Raw genomic sequence first — 20,361 nt, 5'->3', positions numbered from 1 at the left:
TCTGTATCTCATAGAGCAGACTTTGTCGGTCGAATTCAATTAGCCACCTGTTAGTATGATTAGAAAAACATTTGTTTATATATTTTTGCTTCACTGTATAGCAGCACTACGATGGCAGAGGTGAATAGTTGAGATATAGGCTTTAATGGATCACAAATCCTAATATATTTACTACCTAGCCTATTACTGGAAACAAAGTTTGCAAACTCCTCTCCAGAGTCTGGTACAATATTTAGCAGGTTTTCAATAAACATGAAATTCATTTGAATAAATCCATATGTAGTTATTGCAAATCTATTTTAAACTAGGCTATGAACATACTATATTCTAAAAGTTTTATGGAAGGACATTTTAATTTTCTATAAGCTTTGAAATAGCCTTTCTTTGGAATACCGCAGGGTCTGGTTTATTAGTACTCTGACAAAAGGTTGAATATGTTTCTCAAACTGAAAGCTACATATTATATTTTGTAAATTTTTTCTATTGGATTTATTTTCAAGTAAGATTATAGAACAGGTTAGAAAGTGAGACAGTAATATAATTAGCCACTTATTATTGCATGAGAAATGCATAGTACACAGTTCTCTCACTGACATTGGGATCAAAAATGGTGAATGTGATTTATTTCGTAACTAAAATGCCAACATAAATTAATGTTTACTTTATTCATGAGCAATCATGATACTCCATAGAGATACATAAATCAAAATCACTTCATCTTTCTAAATTATATCGTAGTTGATTATGTGTTTTTTTTAAATCCAAGAACATCCAAAATTCTTTAAAGAAGAAGCAGCCAGTATTCCCAAAAAAGTTATAAAGTTGGTTAAGTAGACTTAGAAAAGTGACCTTCCAAAATCCTGATCTCTTCTATATATAGATTATAATTTAACTATTATTTCTCACTATAATAAAAACATCCATAATTGATTTTCATCATATTTAAATTGGCAAAATATAGATTATTGCCAAATATTTTGTTTTGGAATTTTCTTTCTTAGGCCTCTTACCTGAATCACTTAATTTTTCTCAGAATACATCAGCATTCCATAGACTGGAGAATAGGAACAACTTATAGAATATTCCTAAATTCCCAGAAAGTATAGGCAAACGTTATGCATATTTTGGAAAGTTCCATCAGCTTCTTAGAAGCATCTGTGATGTACAAAACGTTTAGAAACTCGCTGAGGTGATCTTATGCACTGTGATCATCCATGTGTTAAAACATCCCAAATTAGTCATTAGCCTAAATAGCTCTTTTGAGCTTCAGACTTATATACATCCAGTTGGCTATACATTTCTCTGCTGGATTGTTCCATAAGCACTGAAACTCAACAATCAGTAACAGAACTCATCTTTACTTCCTTAACTTGTTCTTTCTTTCTTGTCTTTTACCTGCAGGAATAATGTTAGGCTTCATCCAGTTGTTATCTGTCTGAACTTAAGAGACTCAAGACGCACTTCCCAAATCAAATCAATCACAATGCCCTCTCAGTTGTAAAGTATTAAGTATGTCTCAGGTTTAATTTCAAATTTCTTTGCAGGGCTTACAAAGCTCTGCAAATTCAAGCCTTTATTTACCACTCGCAGCCTGAGCTGCCAGCATCCTCCACCCTCTACTTCTTTTCAAGTTATCTTAAGTTATATGTTAGTACCCCTGAAAAGCTTTAATGTTTCTCTAAAATTTGGCTGAGTCTCTCACCTATCTTTTCAGTTTAAAACTTAATTTTACCATTGTAATGCCCACACTCATTTTCAACTAAATCTACTCAGTAATTTGCTGGTAAACGTTTAAAAGTTGGCTCTCTGGAAAGCAAAAGGCTAAGAAGAAATGTAGCATTTCTGAGATTTCAACGATGAATCTGATTTCATCAATGCCACTCCTGTGACTTTAACTGGCTTGCAAAATTCTTAAAAATTTAACAATTGGCTATGATAAAGACCAGATTCAACACACTACTGATTCTACACTCTATTTACCTATTGTATCTCTAGCACCTTGCATAATGACACAGCATAGCGAAGACACATAGTGAATATGCATTAAATGTGTATTTTTATTCCAGATAAAAATAGGAAAGTGAAGCATAATCACAAATGCTCCTTCCATGAATGTCTAATGAAATTACAAAAAGAAAAGGAAGAAAATAAGCAAAAAAAATTTAAAAAGCTAGTTAAGAAGAATGCAAGACAGCAAGTTAGAATGCCAAAAAGGGAAGAATGGCATATATAAAGAGAGGGAGGTAGGAAGGAGGGAGGGTAGAAGGAAGGTATTGATATGATTGAGTTTAAATCATGATCTTATTATTTTATATTTTCTTATCTTTTTTTGGTCATTTTACTGCCTTTTATAAAACTTAGTATTTTTCCTTTAAAAGTTTTTTTTTTAGTTTTCGATTTTATCATTATTATTGACATATTACATAGGCCTCTTTTAAAAATCTTTTTCTCCAAGGATTTACATATACACTTTTAACTTAAAACAGTTTGCTTTGAAATACAATCGTACTATGTCATATATAACGAGTGACAATACACATCAATTTCCACTTTATCCATTGTGCTATTTTGTCATATATTTTATTGCTACATATTTTATAAACCAAATACTCTTTTAAAAATTTTTTGCTTTAGTAATTAGTGTCTTTTAATTAAGTTTAAAAATGTAACAAAATAGAGTTCTATATTTACCCTCTTATTTACCAGTTTCAGTGTTCTTCATTCTTGCAGATTCCAATGTCTATTTATAATTATTTCCCCTCAACCTAATGCACTTTCTTTAGCATTTTCAGTAGTGCCAGTCTGCCAGTGACCAATTCTATCAGCTTTGGTGTATCTCTAAATGTCAAATTATTTTTCAGTTTTTAAGAATTTTTCTTTTATTTGATAAAAATTATTCTGGCCTCCATTCTTTCTGGTACAAATTAGCCATTTTAAAAATCTTTATTCTTCTCAGTGTATAGTGTCTCCACCTGCACTATTTTTAAGAATTTATTTTTATTTTTGTTTTTTAACAGTTTGGTTAAGATTTACATAGCTGTTGTTTACTTTGTCTTTGTCATGCCTGGTGTTGACTGAATTTATAGGACCTTAACTGATATTTATCATATTATGGAAAATATTGGCTCATATTTTTAAATTAATAAGCATTATATTTTTAGAGTGGTTTTAGGTTCACAACAAAATTAGGCAGAAATTACAGAGTTCCAGTATAAGTACTCTCCTCAAACATCTTCCCCACTATCAAATCCTGAACTGCCATGGTACATTTGTTACAATCTGTGAATGTATATTGACATATTGTTATCACCCAAAATCTACAATTTACATTTAGGGTTCAATCTTGGTGTTGTACATTTTATGGGTGTTGGCAAATACGTAATGACATGTATCCATGATTATCGTATCATATAGAATAATTTCACTCCTCTAAAAATTTTCCGTACTCTGCTTATCTATCACTCCCTCCCCCCAACCACAGGAACCATTGATCTTTGTATTGTCTCGATAGTTTGCCTTTTCTAGAATGTCATATAGTTGAAATAATACAATATAGCTTCTTTTACTCAGTACAATTCACTTAAGTTTCTTCCATGTCTGTTTATGGCTAGATAGCTCATTTCTTTCTAGCTCTGAATAATATTCCATTGTCTAGATGTACCACATCTACTGAAAAACATCTTAGCTGCATCCAGGCTTTGACAATTATGAATAAAGCAGCTATAAATATTCATATGCAAGTTTTTGTGTAGACATTAGTTTTCAATTCATTAGGGTAAATACCAAGGAATAAAATGCTGGATCATATGATGAGTATGTTTAGTTTTAAAAGAAATTGCTAAACTGTTTTCCCACCAGCAATGAATGAGAGTTCTTACTACTCCATATCACTACCAGCATATGATATTCTCAAGTGTTTTAAATTTCAACCATTCTAATAGGTGTATAGGGGTCTCATTGTTGTTATAATTTGCAATTCTCTAATGACATATGACATTAAATTTTTTTTTCATATGCTCACGTGCCATCTAGATATCTTCTTTGTTGAAGTTTCTGTTCATGTCTCTTGCTCAATTTTTATTTTTTTTTCGGTTGCTTCTTTCTTATTGTGTGTTTTGTTCTCTTTATATGTTTTGGGTAGCAGTTCTCTATCAGCTATCTCTTTTGCAAATATTTTCTCCCAGTCTGTGGCTCTCTTCTCATTCTCTTGACATATTTCAGAGTGTAAGTTTTTAATTTTAATGAAGTCCAGGTTATCAGTTGTTTCTTTCACACATTGTGTCTTTAGTACTGTATCTGAAAAGACATCAGCATACTCAAAGTAACCTAGATTTTCTCCTATGTTATCTTTTAGGAGTTTTATAGTTTTGCTTTTTACATTTAGGTTTATGAACTATTTTGTGTTAATTTTGTGAATACTGTAAGGTCTGTGTCTAGATTCTTTTTTCTGTATGTAAATCCACTCTTGTTCTAGCACTATTTATTAAAAAGATTATCTTTGCGCCCTTGTATTGCCTTTGCTAACTTTACACAAATTATTTGACTATATTTAAGTGGGTCTATTTCTGCACTCTCTATCCTGTTCCATTGATCTGTTTGTCTATTCTTTTACCAACACGGCACTGTCTTTATTAACTGTAGCTTTATAGTAAGTGTTGAAAAAAGTTGGGTATATCTTCTTCTAACTTTGTTATTCTTCAATATTGTATTGGCTATTCTGTGTCTTTTACTTTTCCATAAAAATTTTAGAGTTAGTTTGTAGATGTCCACAAAATAACTTGCTGGGATTTTAATTGGAATTGTATTTAATTTATAGAACGATTTGAGAAGAACTGACACCTTAGTAATGTTAGTTCTTCCTATCTGGAGCATGGAATATCTCTCCATTTATTTGGTTCTTCTTTGATATCCTTCATCAAGTTTTATATTTTTCTTCACGTAGATCTTACATGTTTTGTTAGATTATACCTAATATCTCATTTCTGGGGGTTCTAAAGTAAATGGGAATGTGTTTTAAATTTCAAGTTCCTCTTGTTCATTGTTGATATATAAGAAAGGATTGACTTTTGTATATTAACCTTGTATACTACAAACTTGATATAATCACCTATTAGTTCCAGGAATTTTTTTGTCAATTTTTTTTGATTTTCTACATAGACAATCATGGCATCTGCAAACAAAGACAGTTTTCTTTCTTTTTTTCTTCCTATTTTCTGTATTGTTTCCTCTTTCTTTTTTTAAAAAAAAGTTTATTGGAGTATAGTTGATTTACAATGTTGTATTAGTTTCTGCTGCACAGCAAAGTGAATCAGTTATACATATAGGTATAGCCACTCTTTTTTAGATTATTTTCCCATATGGGTCATTACAGAGTATTGAGAAGAGTTCCCTATGCTCTACAGTAGGTCCTTAATAGTAATCTATTTTATTTATAGTAGTGTGTATATGTCAATCCCAATCTCCCAATTTATCCCTCTCCCCCCAACCCCCCACCCTGTAACCTACTTCTTTCTTTTCAATCTGTATATTTTTTATTTCCTTTTCTTTTCTTACTGCATTAGCTAGGAGATGAGAGCAATGTTGCAAAACAGTCGTAAGAGGGAATTTTTTTCCTGTGTTCCTCATCTTAGAAGGACAACTTTGAATGTCTAACCATTAAGAATGTTTGCTGTAGGTTTTATGTAGATGTCCTTTATCAAGTGTGGAAGGTCTCCTGTATTCTTAGTTTGCTTAGTTTTTATCATAAATAGATGTTGGATTTTGTCAAATGCTTTTTCTTCATCTGCTGATATAATCACATAATTTTTTTCTTTAGTGTGTCAAGGTGAGGGATTACATTAAATAATTTTTGAATGTTGAATGAACCTTGCACATCTGGGATAAATTCCAATTGGTTGTGGTGTATAATTTTTATCACCATTGGAATTGATTTGCTAATATTTTGTTGAAGATTTTTGCATCTATGTTCAAGTGAGCTATTGGTCTGTAGTTTTCCTTTCTTGTAACATTTTCATCTGGTATTTGTATTAGGGTAATGTTGGCCTCATAGAATGGGTCAGGAAGTATTCTCTCTGATTTTATTTTCTGAAAGATTTTGTAGAGAATTTGTATAATTACTTCCTTAAATACTTGATAGAATTCACCAATGAACCCATCTAGGCCTGACATTTTCTGTTTTGGAAGATGATTAATTATTGATTCAATTTTTTGAGATATAGGCCCATGTCTCTTTCTTCTTGAGTGAGTTTTAGCAGATTGTATCTTTCAGGGAATTGGTCCATTTTATCTAGTTTATTACATTTATAGGAATAAAGTTGTTCATATTATTTCTTTATTATCCTTTTAAGTATGTAGGATCTGTAGTTATGTCCCCTTTTTTCATTTCTAGTATTAGTAATTTTTGTCTTTTCTCTTTCATCATTTGTTAGTTACAATTTATGTTTCCCTACTCTGGCACTAGTTCCCATAGAAGTTTCCTCTGGTTCTTGCTCCTCAACTATCATAAGTTATGATTATCTGTATGCTCCTGTATTTCTTTGCCAATTTGGGGGACAGTAGTTTTCCCTGGAAACTCATGTGTTTGCCAGATCTAAGAAGTATTGCTGATTTTCAGTTGATTTACCTTTTTACTTTTAAGGATGGAGCAGTGACTTCTAAGCTCCTTATATGCTAGACAGAAAAAAAAGCTTTTATTTTTCTATTGTAATAGTCTATCTGCCACTTTCTCTCACCTCTCCTCAGACTTCAATTACATGTAGGTTAGAGCTGATAATATTGTTACACAGGCCATTTGTAGGTATGAGGGGTTTTTTTTTTTTATTAATGATCATCCTTTCTTGTTGTCATTATCATTTATATTTCATACCTAATCTTTTATTAAATTATTTATTTTAATCTCCTTTAGGAATGTTTCTGGTTAACAGCAAAATAATGGATTTCAGTCTCTAATCCACTAAACTTTCTTTTACCTTTTTCATATATTAACTAAATTTATTTTCTTGATGATACTATTTTTTGATTTGTTCTGATTTTGTTATTATGGGGAAAGAGATTTTTATTGTAATCCACAGACCATTCTGATAAATGTGTTAAGTCAGTTCAGGGATGAATTGTGGGATAAGGACCTTAAGTTGGGTACCTGTGGACAGTAATGTTTGGAGATTGCTGGACATTAACTCTGCATCCTCCCTTTAAATGAAGATGTGGTCTTCTTGAGTTTTGAGTTTGGCTCAAGAATAGTGGATGCACTCTGATGTCTGTACATGTTCTTTTCTAGACATATATTGTAGTATAACTTGTTTCTGAATCTGTACATGAGAATAATATATATAGGAGGTATACTAAAATAAGAAAATGCATTTACTAAGTTTGGATGGACTCTCACCTCAAGATATAGCTACTTCCTTTTATGGAAAGTCAGACATAAGAAGCTTTTGCTACTCTATCCAGCTTCTCTCATTTTCCAATATTAACATTGTTCATCTGAAATAGCCTACAACCAATTTAATATGACCCTTTTTTCTTTGGAGGTCAACCAGATTTTAGGCACTTTGAAGGTAACCAATTCCCCATCCTCTACTCCTTGTTCCTTTAGTTATTCTTGTTAAGAAAATATGTTTTGACTTACTGCAGTGGGAATTTGTCATTTATTTGTCCAAAATATTCATGTGATCTTTTGGAAAACGATATATACTTCCAGTTATAAGATAAATAAGTATGAGGCATGTAATTTACAACATGATAAATATAATTAATGCTGTTGTATGTTATGTATGAAAGTTGTTAAGAGAGTAAATCCTGAGTTCTCATCACAAGGAAATATTTTTATTTCTGTCTATTTTATCTAAATGAGATGATAAATGTTCAGTAAATTTACTGTGATAATCATTTCATGATGTCTTAAGTCAAATAACTATGCTGTACTCCTTAATCTTACACAGTGTTGTATGTCAATTTTATATCAATAAAACTGGAAGAAGAAAAATTAAAAATGATGTCATATAAGTTTATTAATTAATTACATTATACGTTCAAGTTAGTTTTTAGAGTTTTAATAGTGTAGGAAGAAAGAACTTGTATTCTAGGGTAAAACCTCTTAAAAGAAAATCAAAATACAGACTGTGAACACATATGCCTGCAAACAAGCATACATCAAAATCTCTAGTAACAAACCACTGAATTTTTCTGTCAATGCATTTCTCAGCTGCCAAAAATAGACTGAAATGAAGAAGTGCTCACAGGTTGGCAGGGGATTTCTAAGTCTGATCAGCCAGATACTGCTAGATCTCAATGTTTAAGGTACCTGTTGATCTGTGGTACTCAACTATGCTGTGATTCAGTCAGCAATTTGAGAACTCTGAAGAAGGAAAAAAGAGAAAGAATAAAACGAAACAAACAAACAAAATGTACCTGTTTCTCTGTGAATGCTGAAATATAAAAGAAAGAAAGGAAAAGCTTAAAGCTTGTTCTATCATAGGTATGTGCTGCTACGATACATGAAGAACATTCCTTGAAGTATGTTTTAAAACCTAGTTATTATTGGAGAGGGTTTAAAAGTTGATTTAATGTTTTAGGACAATCATGGTGTAGATGTACTCTATGTGACTTCTATCTGACCCTAGTTTTAATTGGTAGTGTTGTGCATTTAATGTGAAAGGATAGTCTGCAATAATAAAGTAAGTAGGCAGTGTGGTTGCCCAGGAGAGCTGAGACCTTGCTAGTATATTGTGAGCTTTGGAAATGCAATTTATGCAACAGATTTCTAGATATGATTTTACTTATAGAAAAAGATTATATGTGTTTTACAAATGGCTTTACTAGCCTATGTTAAAAAGACCTTTTGACAGGTGTGCATTCTTTTGCTGTGGTCAGCTGTCACATAGATTTTATATGTATATCAGTTATATGAATCCACTGGTAGTGTGTGTAAATGCCAGACTTGGTGAGGTTTTACCTTATAAATGTGATCAGATAAAATAACTCCCATAGAAACTAAGGAAACTAGCAGAATGTTTGACTTGATGACTGATGTTACATGAGTTATGTTAAATATATACTCTTTTAATCAATGAATAATTCATTTAAAGGTAAAAAAAGAAAAAATTGAAGTTAACAAAATTAATGTTTTGACAAACAATGCTGTTTTACTGAAAATATATCATGATATCAGATGTATTAAAATTAACAATTTGTATGTTTTTATAGTTTCTTATTTGTATGTGGTTATTTTTATCTTGACATGATGGATCATATTTGGACCTTGTTACCTTGCACAATTTTTTGAATTCAATTTAAATATATTACAATGTACCATGTTATGGTTCAATTCTACCACTTTTTTCCTATATTCAAATTATTGTGAATCATCTACTGAAATATTGTGCTAGACAGCATTTTGTTTTATCTGGTGATGTTATAATTATCAACACAAAGGCAAATGTTAGCACTAAAATCTGATATCTATACTTTGTAATACCACTGGTCATGAAACGAGAATACACTCATTTTTTTTTATTTTACACTAAAAGATACAAAATTATACACACACACATACACATATTCATACTAACAATTCATTAGTCCTGAATAATTTATCTATGGATCTCTCTCTGAGATCTAAAGAACAAAGAATATCAGAAACTGATGTTGTACAACCAAATAATCATGGCATAAACTGAAGACTCAATCCATTAGGCAAAAATACTGGTTTAGGCTAATATTAGGTCATAAACATCAGTGCCAAAACTGAGGGTCACATTTATAATAAAAAAGCAGATGTCATAACAGAAAAGAGAACATAGAAAAAACTACTGGTTGAAATCACCTAACTTAATACTTGTAGATATAAGAGCTTGGCTTTAAATATCTTTTAATGAAAGCAAAATGCACCTCTAACTCCTTAGCGTCTTAAGGTGAAATTGACAGAAGACACAAAAATATTTATATTTATTTCCTCCCCCAAATCAAACAAAGATAAATATTTGGGGAAATTAAATAGTAAAGGTTAATAAAATTGACTGAAGTTGTCAAAAAAAGCTATAGATGAATTATTTTTTTTCTGACAAGAGAATGGACATAATGTTGGGACTCAAGAGGGCAGCACCAGTATTATATTCATTTCAGACATAGGAAGAAGATGGCATGGTGGCTACTCCAGTTACATTAAAATGATCCCATTATCATTTTATCTTTTTTCTGGAACTAGGAAAATATATAAGGTAATTTTGATAAACACTGGAAAACAATTTCATAAATTACACACTTGAGCATGGTATAAAATATACAGTTGGCTACAGGAAATACCTATTGCTCTTGACCATGTTTCTACATTTTTCAAATGAAGAAAAAAATGTTCTCTGTAAAGAAAATTTAAAAAAAAATCTACTTTTGAATAAATAATCTTCACTACAAACCATTGTTTAACTCAACATCAGGAAATTATTAATGTTTAAGGGAATAGAAGGCAATTTTATAGTATCAATGAGGAAAAATTATTAAATTAAATTAAAATTTATCATAAAATTAAATATGATATGTGTGGTTATTTTTATACTGAACTTTTCTACTCCATTGCAATTCAAGTGTATAGACACAGAAAATAACGTGTTATTTCATTTATAATAAATTTCAAAATCAAAATGTTAACTCAGAAAAATTATATTTGTACAAGTTATGAAAGATAGTTGTGAGTTGAATATATAGGAAACATCAGTTTCTTTGAAAATAATGATTTTCATGGATAAAAATCAATTACTTAAAATATTTTCTCTCTAATAAAATAACATCATGCCCAAGATAATTTCTATTCCACCCCAAGAGAGAGAGACACAGTTAAGCCTTCTATAGACCTTATTTCACGTAAATGAAGACTATTGAGAAATGTCTCATTTAAGTGTTTAATAATTATTTTAATAAAGAAAATATTGACTTGGCTTAAGAAAAGAAAATACAATACTCTGATGGTTTAATGAATGAGAAAAAAATTCCCACAGACTGGGTCTTTCAGTAAGAAGAAATTCAGAATTTTGACCCCAAGTTGAGAAAATATGTGCTACATTTTTTTTTTTTTTTTTTTTTGCAGTATGCGGGCTTCTCACTGTTTTGGCCTCTCACATTGCAGGGCACAGGCTCCAGACATGCAGGTTCAGCGGCCATTGTTCACGGGCCTAGCCGCTCTGCAGCATGTGGGATATTCCTGGACCGGGGCACGAACCCGTGTCCCCTGCATCAGCAGGCAGACTCTCAACCACTGCACCACCAGGGAAGCCCTGTGCTACTTCTTAATTCTATTTTAATTTTCCCTGCTTTCTCTGAGTAAAGATTTATAAATAACTAGGTAATTGGTGGAGGGAGTAATATTGGATGAAGTTTGAGGCTTAAGAAAAGAATGAAGAAACTAGGATTATACTTAAGACATTTTGCTCAAATGATTAATGATGAGTCAACAAAAATAAATCCAACAAAAGGATACATAGATTTGACGAGTAATAAAAGATATACATACTTTGAACATATTTGGTTGAGATTCCTAAGGAATAGTCATGTAAAGGTGTCTGTTAGGGCTTCCCTGGTTGCGCAGTGGTTGAGAGTCCACCTGCCAGTGCAGGGGACACAGGTTCTTGCCCCAGTCTGGGAAGATCCCACGTGCTGGCTGTGGAGTGGCTAGGCCTGTGAGCCATGGCCACTGAGCCTGCATGTCCGGAGCCTGTGCTCCACAATGGTAGAGGCCACAACAGTGAGAGGCCCACATACTGCAAAAAAAAAAAAAAAAAAAAAAAAAAGGTGTCTGTTAACCTTTGGAACTCTCAGTCTGAAATTTTAGATACAATAGAAAACATGGTGACTGAGACCAAATAAACTGAGTCACTACAATTAAGGTAAACAAGAATACTGGTGGAATGCTAACAATGAACGCAATGCATCAGAATCATCTGCTCTATTTTTTTGAAGATTCAGGCTCCTGAAATATTCCTCAGATCTACTTTGATGATGGGGCCCAAGAATCTACTTAAAAACTCTTTTAACATAAGCATTACAAGTGATATAATGGATAATAAAACTTGAGATCCATAGATTTAATTGGGCAATAGAAGAAAAGAACAAATAAGCAGGTATGATATAAAGGTAAAAAAAAAAAATGCCAAGAAAATAAGGTCACAAAGAGTAGGGAAGGAGATCAAGGAGAAAATGGTTAGTAGGCTTAATGGTGCACAGAGGTCAAATAACACAAGATCTGAAATGTTTCTACTAGATTTACAACCCAGTAGTCATTGGTAATCTTATCACAAACAGTATCAGCAAAATAGTAAGGAAAAAATAGAAAGCTGAAGACTGAGGAGCAAGTTTATGGAGAAGTTGAAACAACAAATCTGGATTGTTTTTCCACAAATTTTATCATGAAGGAAAATTTTAGGTAACATAATGTGCAGAGCGGAAAGCAAAGTGAAGTGATAGATTTTTATTTCACTTTTAAAGGGTGAAGAAGCTTATTCAAGTAAACTACAAAATATACATTTTTTCTAGTCAATGTAACATCAAACAAACAATCCTTTAACCAATTCATTACTTATATAACTCATAATTCCACACTGTGGCTCCTGTTTCATAACAGTATGCCCAAATGAACCTGTAATTTCCTCTCATTAGAGGGGTGGAGGAAGTAAGATATGCTAGAATTCACATATTATTGAAAAACAAAATATTAGAAAGGGCTCAATTGTTTAAAATGCTGACAAATGTTTCAACAATCAACGTCAGCGGTTTACTACAAATCTAGTAGACCCCATGTTGCATTCCTTGATGTGTGATTAAATCCTTATAAGTAATTCAACACACATATCCTGAGAGCAAGGGAAGTCTCAGAAAGGTAGCTACAACATAAAAGTATGTCTGGTTGTCACTTATTAATGAGGTCAACAATCCTCTATACATGTGAGTCTTTTATAAAAGATTCCACTGAATGCTTTATGCTATTGAGTTTTTTGCTCAATACAGAAAATTTGGGAATAAGCAAATAAAAGTCAATGTTGTCTTCAAGTAATCATTTTTCTGGTGCTTGATTCCCCCTGCCACTACATTTTTATTGTGTTTGGGCATTGAGGGTAGAAACAATTAAAAGGATTTTCATTTTGTATCCTCACTGTGTTTAGAAAGCATCAAATTAATGTTTAAAACAATGTCTTCCTGAGTTGATGCTTGCTGAAGAAGGAGGGGAGGGAGGATTTTGTAGGAAGTCTCTTTGTATCTGTTATCAAAATAATGACAAAGACTCCATTGTTTTGAACATTTGCCACCCATACTTAAATTAGCAGACATATGCAATGCCATTCAAACTTGAGAAAAAATGCTTTATCTGGGATCTTAATAGAAGTTAATTGAAAGCTTGGCTGGATTAATTACCATAAAACATTTCATATAGATGAGGCCAGGGAAACTAAACTGCTTAAACATGAGATTTTTTTCCCCCTGCAGTCCATTGTGTATCTCAACACTCAATGAAGATTTTGGAAAAGTATGTGCTTGCCATGTGGGATTCTAGTAGCAAAGCAAGTGCATTTGGTCATCATATATGCTTTAGTTGTTAGCAAGAAAATGCTTATAATTGTAATTTTTTTAGTTTTAGTAGTGGTGCTGATAACTCACCCTTATTGGACAATGCTAATCCTGACCACTGTGCTAAGTATTTTATTGTAATATATAATTTAACTCTTGTTGTACAAAATTTAATACCTTTCTTTTACTGATGAAGGAATTGAAGAAAAAATATGTTAAATAGCTTGCCCAAGATACACAATTAATACCAGGCAGAAAAAATATTAGAACTAAATTTGTCACAAGATTGAACTTGAGCTTTTACCCCTTCTTCCTTATTGTTTCTGATTGAATGTGGTATAAATCCCAGTCCAGCATGACCTTGTAAGATACCTTCACAGGTAGAAATGCAATACTATGTTTTTTGCACACAACAAGGATCACCATTAGATTAATCTGTTTATAATAACTAAAATATTTTTCTGTAGATTTGTGTAAAATATGTGTGTGCATACATACAAAGCAGAAGAATTTTAGTAATTTTTAAGCCATAATTAACATATATAGGCTAGTCCATAGCCTGGGTTAAATAGCTAAGTTCAATGACCAAAAAAAAAAAAATGATTTTTGATAAAAAAATAAATAATAATCACATATGGCTCCAGTTCCTTTAAGAAAGTTACATATGGGGAGGAGTTTCAAGATGGCAGAAGAGTAGGATGCAGAGATCACCTTGCTCTCCACAAATACATCAGAAATACATCTACATGTGGAACAGATCCCATAGACACCTACTGAACGCTGGCAGAAGACCTCAGACCTCCCAAAAGGCAAGAAACTCCCCACGTACCTGGGTAGGGCAAAAGAAAAAAGAAAAAACAGAGACAAAAGAATAGGGACAGGACCCGCACCAGTGGGAGGGTGCTGTGAAGGAGGAAACGTTTCCACACACTAGGAAGCTCCTTCATGGTTGGAGACTGCTGGTGGCAGAGGGGGAAGCTTTGGAGCCCCGGGGGAGAGTGCAGCAACACGGGTGCGGAGGGCAAAGCAGAAAGATTCCCACACAGAGTATTGGTGCCGACCAGCACTCACTGGCCCAAGAGGCTTGTCTGCTCAACCGCCGGGGCGGGCGGGGACTGGGAGCTGAGTCTCGGGCATCGGTCGGATCGCAGGGAGAGGACTGGTGGTGTGAACATAGCCTGAAGGGGTTAGTGCACCACGGCTGGCCGGGAGGAAGACCAGGAAAAAGTCTGGACCAGCTGAAGAGGCAAAAGACCTTTTCTTCCCTCTTTGTTTCCTGGTGTGCGAGGATAGGGGATTAAGAGTGCTGCTTAAAGGAGCTCCAGAGACGGGCGCAAAACGCGGCTATCAGCACGGACCCCAGAGACGGGCAGGAGACATAAGGCTGCTCCTGCAGCAAACAAGAAGACTGTGTGAGAGCACAGGTCACCATCCACACCTCCCTTCCGGGGAGCCTGTGCAGCCCGCCACTGTCAGTGTCCTGTGATCCAGGGACAACAACCCTGGGAGAACACAGGGCGCACCTCAGGCTGTTGCAGCATCACTCTGGCCTCTGCTGCCGCAAGATTGCCCCACATCCGTACCCCTCCCTCGTCATGGTCTGAGTGAGCCAGAGCCACCAGATCACCTGCTCCTTTAACCCCGTCCTGTCTGAGCGAAGAACAAATGCCCTTAGGTGAGCTACATGAGAGGTAGGTCCAAATCTAAAGCTGAACCCCAGGAGCTGTATGAACAAAGAAGAGAAAGGGAAATTTCTCCCACCAGCTTCAGGAGCAGCAGATTAAATCTCCACAATCAACTTGAAGTGCCCTGCGTCTGTGGAATACCTGAATATACAAGGAATCATCTCAAACTGAGGAGGTGAACTTTAGGAGAAAAGATATATTTTTCTTCTCCTTTTTCTCTTTTTGTAAGTGTGTATGTGTATGCTTCTGTGTGTGATCTTGTCTGTATAGCTTTGTTTTTTACCATTTGTCCTAGGGTTCTCTCTGTCCATTTTTTTGCTTGTTTTTTTGTTTTCTCTAAAATTTTTTTCTTAATAATTATTATTTTATTTTAATAACTTTATTTTATTTCACTTTATTTTATTTTATGTTCTTTATTTCTTTGTTTCTATTTTTCTCACTTTTATTCTGAGCCATGTGGAAGAAAGTCTCTTGGTGCTCCAGCGAGGTGTCAGGGCTGTGCCTCTGAGGTGGGAGAGCCAACTTCAGGACACTGGTCAACAAGAGACCTCCCAGTTCCACGTGATATCAAATGGCAAAAATCTCTCAGAGATTTCCATCTCAATACCAAGAAACAGCTTCACTAAACGACCACCAAGCTACAGTGCTGGACACCCTATGACAAACAACTAGCAAGAAAGGAACACAACCCCATCCATTAGAACAGAGGCTGCCTAAAATCATAATAAAGCCACAGACACCCCAAAACACACGACTAGATGTGGACCTGCCCACCAGAAAGAAAAGATCCAGCCTCATCCACCAGAAAACAGGCACTAGTCCCCTCCACCAGGAAGCCTACACAACCCACTGAACCAACCTTAGCCATTGGGGACAGACACCAAAAACAACAGGAACTATGAACCTGCAGCCTGAGGAAAGGAGAACCCAAACACAGGAAGTTAAGCAAAATGAAAAGACAGAAAAAAACACAGCATATGAAGAAACAAGGCAAAAACCCACCAGACCTAACAAATGAAGAGGAAATAGGCAGTCTACCTGAAAAATAATTCAGAATAATGATAGTAAAGATGACCCAAAATCTTGGAAATAGAATAGATAAAATACAAGAAACATTTAACAAGGACCTAGAAGAAGTAAAGAGCAAACAAACAATGATGAACAACACAGAAAATGAAACTAAAAATTCTCTAGAAGGGATCAATAGCAGAATAACAGAGGCAGAAGAACGGATAAGTGACCTGGAAGAAAAAATATTGGAAATAACTACTGCAGACCAGAATAAAGAAAAAAGAATGAATAGAACTGAGGACAGTCTCAGAGACTTCTGGGACAACATTAAATGCATCAAGATTCGAATTATAGGGGTCCCAGAAGAAGAAGAGAAAAAGAAAGGGACTGAGAAAATATTTGAAGAGATTATAGTTGAAAACTTCCCTAATATGAGAAAAGAAATAGGTAATCAAGTCCAGGAAGCACAGAGTCCCATACAGGATAAATCCAAGGAGAAACACGCCAAGACACATATTAATCAAAGTATCAAAAATGAAGTACAAAGAAAAAATATTAAAAGCAGCAAGGGAAAAACAACCAATAACATACAAGGGAATCCCCATAAGGTTAAAAGCTGATCTTTCAGCAGAAACTCTGCAAGCCAGAAGGGAGTGGCAGGACATATTTAAAGTGATGAAGGAGAAAAACCTACAAACAAGCTTACTCTACCTGACAAGGATCTCATTCAGATTTGATGTAGAAATTAAAACCTTTACAGACAAGCAAAAGTTAAGAGAATTCAGCACCACCAAACCAGCTTTACAACAAATGCTAAAGGAACTTCTCTAGGCAGGAAATACAAAAGAAGAAGACCTACAATAACACACAATTAAGAAAATGGTAATAGGAACATACATATAGATAATTACCTTAAATGTAAATGAAATAAATGCTCCAACCAAAACACATAGACAGGGAATGGATACAAAAACAAGACCCATATATATGCTGTCTACAAGAGACCCACTTCAGACCCAGGGACACATACTGACTGAAAGTGAGGGGATGGAAAAAGATATTCCATGAAAATGGAAATCAAAAGAAAGCCGGAGTAGCAATTCTCATATCAGACAAAATAGACTTTAAAATAAAGACTATTACAAGAGACAAAGAAAGACACTACATAATGTCTTGGATCAAGGGATTGGTCCAAGAAGAAGATATAACAATTCTAAATATTTAGGCACCCAACATAGGAGCACCTCACTACATAAGACAAATACTAACAGCCATAAAAGGGGAAATCATCAGTAACACAAATATAGTAGGGTACTTTAACACCCCACTTTCACCAGTGGACAGATCATCCAAAATGAAAATAAATAAGGAAACACAAGCTTTAAATGATACATTAAAAAAGTGGACTTCATTGATATTTATAGGACATTCCACTGAAAAACAACAGACTACACATTCTTCTCAAGTGCTCATGGAATATTCTCCAGGATAGATCATATCTTGTGTCATAAATCAAGTCTTGGTAAATTTAAGAAAATTGAAATCATATCAAGTATCTTTTCTGACCACAACGCTATGAGAGTAGATATCAATTACAGGAAAAATATGTAAAAAATACAAACACAGGGAGGCTAAACAATACACTACTTAATAACCAAGAGATCACTGAAGAAATCAAAGAGGGAATGAAAAAATACCTAGAAACAGGGCTTCCCTGGTGGCGCAGTAGTTGAGAGTCCACCTGCCAATGCAGGGGACACAGGTTCGTGCCCTGGTCTGTAAAGATCCCACATGCCACAGAGCAGCTAGGCCCATGAGCCATGGCCGATGAGCCTTCACTTCCGGAGCCTGTGCTTCACAACGGGAGAGGCCACAACAGTGAGAGGCCTGCGTACCACAAAAAAATCCAAAAAACAAACAACAAAAAAAACCTAGCAACAAATGACAATGAAAACATGATGACCCATAACCTATGGGATTCAGCAAAAGCAGTTCTAAGGGGGAAGTTTATAGCAATAAAATCCTACCTCAATAAAGAAGAAACATCTCAAATGAACAACCTAACTTTACACATACAGCAATTAGAGAAAGAAGAACAACAACAACAAAAAAAATCAAAGTTAGCAGAAGGAAAGAAATCATAAAGATCAGATCAGAAATAAACCAAAAAGAAATGATAGCAAAGATCAATAAAACTAAAACCTGGTTCTTTGAGAAGATAAACAAAATTGATTAATCATTAGTCAGATTCATCAAGAAAAAAAGGGAGAGGACTCAAATCAATAGAAATGAAAAAGGAGAAGTAAAAACTGACACTGCAGAAATACGAAGGATAATGAGAGATTACTACAAGGAGCTCTATGCCAATAAAATGGACAACCTGGAAGAAACGGACAAATTCTTAGAAATGCACAACCTTCTGAGACTGAACCAGGAAGAAAAAGAAAATATGAACAGATCAATCACAAGCACTGAAATTGAAACTGTGATTAAAAATATTCCAACAAGCAAAAGCCCGGGGCCAGATGGCTTCACAGGCAAATTCTATCAAACAATTAGAGAAGAGCTAACACCTATCCTTCTCAAACTTTCCCAAAATATAGCAGAGGGAGGAACACTCCCAAACTCTACGAAGCCATCATCACCCTGATAATAAAAACCAAACAAATATGTCACAAAGAAAGAAAACTACACGTCAATATCATTAATAAACATAGATGCTAAACTCCTCTACAAATTATTAGCAAACAGAATCCAACAGCACATTAAAAGGATCAAACACCATGATCAAGAGGGGTTTATCCCAGGAATGAAAGGATTCTTCAATATACGCAAATCAATCAATGTGATGCACCATATTTACAAATTGAAGGAGAAAAAACATATGATCATCTCAATACAGAGAAAGTTTTGTCAAAATTCAACCCCAATTTATGATAACCACCCTAGAGAAAGACATAGAGGGAACTTTCCTCAACATAATATATGCTATATATGAAAAACTACACACAACATTGTCCTCAGTGGTGAAAAACTGAAACCATTTCCACTAAGATCAGGAACAAGGCAAGGTTGCCCACTCTCACCACTCTTATTCAACATAGTTTTGGAAGTTTTAGCCACAGCAGAGAAGAAAAGGAAATAAAGGAATCCAAATCAGAAAAGAAGAAGTAAAGCCATCACTGTTTGCAGATGACATGATACTATACATAGAGAATCCTAAAGATGCTACCAGAAAACTACTATAGCTAATCAATGCATTTGGTAAAGTAGCAGGATGCTAAATTAATGCACAGAAATCTCTAACATTCCTATACATTAATGATGAAAAATCTGAAAATGAAATTAAGAAATCACTCCCATTTACCATTACAACAAAAAGAATAAAATATCTAGGAATAAACCTACCTAAGGAGACAAAAGACCTGTATGCAGAAAATTATAAGATACTGATGAAAGAAATTAAAGATGATACACATAGATGGAGACATACACCATGTTCTTGGATTGGAAGAATCAACATTGTAAAAATGACTCTACTACCCAAAGCAATCTACAGATTCAATGCAATCTCTTTCAAACTACCACTGGCATTTTTCACAGAACTAGAACAAAAAATTTCACAATTTGTATGGAAATGCAAACTACCCCAAATACCCAAAGCAATCTTGAGAAAGAAAAACGGAGCTGGAGGACTCAGGATCCCTGACTCCAGACTATACTACAAAGGTACAGTAATCAAGACAGTATGGTACCAGCACAAAAACAGAAAGATAGATCAATAGAACAGGATAGAAAACCATAGATAAACCCACGCACCTATTGTCACCTTATCTTTGATAAAGGAGGCAAGAATATACAGAGAAAAGTTAGCCTCTTCAATAAGTGGTTCTGGGAAAACTGGACAGGTACATTTAAAACTATGGAATTAGAACACTCCCTAACACCATACACAAAAATGATCTCAAACTGGATTAAAGACCTAAATGTAAGGCCAGACACTATCAAACTCTTAGAGGAAAACATAGGCAGAACACTCTATGATATAACTCACAGCAATATCCTTTTTGACCCACCTCCTAGAGAAATGGAAATAAAAACAAAAATAAACAAA

Source organism: Globicephala melas, chromosome 8, assembly GCF_963455315.2.
Source record: "Globicephala melas chromosome 8, mGloMel1.2, whole genome shotgun sequence".
In the NCBI taxonomy this organism is placed as follows: Eukaryota; Metazoa; Chordata; class Mammalia; order Artiodactyla; family Delphinidae; genus Globicephala; species Globicephala melas.
Note: the sequence above shows the minus strand (reverse complement) of the source record.